Genomic DNA, 2,500 nt, shown 5'->3' on the forward strand with positions numbered 1-2,500 from the left:
GAACACCTTAACGGGGAAAGACGTGATAGAAATATAAATGACGTGAATAATGATAGTAAAATGAGTTAAGTTAAAAAATTCATTAGTTTGATCAGCAGTAGTAGTATCAAGAGCAGGAGGAGGAGGAGGAGGAGGAGGAGGAGGAGGAGGAGGAGGAGGAGGAGAATTAACCAAAGAATATCTAACTCAATAAAAGAAAAACATGTCAGCACAACACACTCACTTTTTCTTATACCATTTTTTTTTTCTTTCCTTCTTTCTCCTACCCCCCATCCTCCCCCCTCGCCTCCCACGCCCTGCCTCCACAACACAGGACAATACTAATCACAACACGCCCGCCTTGCCCAATCTCTCCCATCACCACCTACAGAAACATTTTTATCCACACAATGGCGCCCACCTCTTGACAACACTCTCTCTCACACACACACACACACACACACACACACACACACACACTAACTTCTCTTTTTTCTATTATTATCACAATTATTAATATTATCATTATTATTATTATTATCATCATTACTACTACTACTACTACTACTACTACTACTACTACTACTACTACCTATTACTATTACTACTATTCTAACTACCACTACCATCCTTACCATTATTACTCCTAATTCTAAAACAATAATAAAAATATCTACTACTACCACCACCACCACCACCACCACCACCACCACCACCACCACTGCCACCACCTCTTATTACCACCGTTATCCGTTCCTTTCTGTCTCCTACCACGCTTCTCCCTTGCCTGTCCTCCTCCTCCTCATCATCCTCCTCCTCCTCCTCCTCCTCCTCCTCCTCCTCCTCCTCCTCCTCCTCCTCCTCCTCCTCCTCCTCCTCCTCCTCCTCCTCCTCCTCCTCTCTCTGAGCCTAAACCCAAACGACATAATAAGTAAAACAGACAGATAAAGAGAGACACAGGAAGAACAAAGTCATTCAATGTTTCACTAAATCGTTTCTCGCTCATCGATTTCTTACGAGAGAGAGAGAGAGAGAGAGAGAGAGAGAGAGAGAGAGAGAGAGAGAGAGAGAGAGAGAGAGAGAGAGAGAGATTCTGAGCAAGACAACGGCGGAAGATGTAGAGGGATAGTAGTGGAAATCAATTATCGACAACACACGGAAGGGAGAGAGGAAAAGGAGAGGAAAAGGAGGGGAAAAGGAGGGGGAAAGGGAGAGGAAAGGGGAGGAAAGAAGAGAGGAGGAAAGGGAGAGGGGAAAAGAGAAAAGGGAGAGGAGGGAAATAAAGATCAGGATAGGGGAGGAAGAATAAGAGGATGGATTAGGAAAGGGTGAAAGACAGGAAAACAAAAGGAAGAGAGGAAGGATAGAGTAACGAAATAAAGTGAGAGGAAGAAAAGGGGAGAGAGAGAGAAAGAAAGGGAGATAAGGAAGAATAGTGAGGAAAGAAAAGGCAAGGTGGGGGAAGAAAAGGGGAAAATGATGAAAAAAACAAGAGAGAGATAGAGAAGAGGGGAAAGTTGGGAGGAAGGAGGAAGAAAAAAGAAGAGAAGAAAGAAGAGAGAGAGAGAGAGAGAGAGAGAGAGAGAGAGAGAGAGAGAGAGAGAGAGAGAGAGAGAGAGAGAGAGAGAGAGAGAGACTATCCTTATATCTCCTTTCTATAGCTAATAAACACAGAATTGAAGATAATGAAAGACTGAACCCTTGTGACTGCTGTGTGTGTGTGTGTGTGTGTGTGTGTGTGTGTGTGTGTGTGTGTGTGTGTGTGTGTGTGTGTGTGTAGGGAACGGTAGCTGCAAGATTCATCCCCTTCATTATAGAGGTAGAATATTCATACGAGGTAGGGATGCCAATTGTTATCTGGGTTTGGTGACGGGCGCAGATAGCAAGGCAGACGGATGGGTAGATAACTCAGGTCATTACCGCGATAGGGGAAATCAATTGGTAGGTGAAGAGAGAGAGAGAGAGAGAGAGAGAGAGAGAGAGAGAGAGAGAGAGAGAGTATGATTTCTCTTATCAATTAAATGGTATTACTCTCTCTCTCTCTCTCTCTCTCTCTCTCCATATCTGCTCTTCCTCTCTCTTCCGATCAGTAAGCTCCATAGTCTTCCTCCTCCTCCTCCTCTTCCTCCTCTTCTTTCTCTTCCTCCTCCTCCTCCTTCTCATTTTCCACTTCGTTTTTCATTTCAGAAACTTGACATATTCCAATTTTTATTCTCCCTCTGAAAAAGAGGAGGAGGAGGAGGAGGAGGAGGAGGAGGAAAGGACGTGATGTAATGAAGAATTATGGAGAGTGAATTTAACTTGACGTGACGCCGCATATGCTGACCTCTCTCTCTCTCTCTCTCTCTCTCTCTCTCTCTCTCTCTCTCTCTCTCTCTCAAGTCGGGTTAAAAAATACTTTCACTCAAACCCACGCTATGCAACTCGCTTCAATTCTCTCTCTCTCTCTCTCTCTCTCTCTCTCTCTCTCTCTCTCTTACACACACACACACACACACACACACACACACACACGAGAGTA

The 2,500-nt window shown here is 44.3% G+C and overlaps 1 protein-coding gene across 7 annotated transcripts in view; it reads right to left on the reverse strand.

The window, feature by feature from the left end:
* The window catches only part of LOC123515814 (active breakpoint cluster region-related protein-like), a 178,181-nt gene that overhangs the window by 66,929 nt on the left and 108,752 nt on the right, over nucleotides 1–2,500 (reverse strand). The window lies entirely within an intron of this gene.

This window comes from Portunus trituberculatus, chromosome 40, assembly GCF_017591435.1.
Source record: "Portunus trituberculatus isolate SZX2019 chromosome 40, ASM1759143v1, whole genome shotgun sequence".
NCBI lineage: Eukaryota > Metazoa > Arthropoda > Malacostraca > Decapoda > Portunidae > Portunus > Portunus trituberculatus.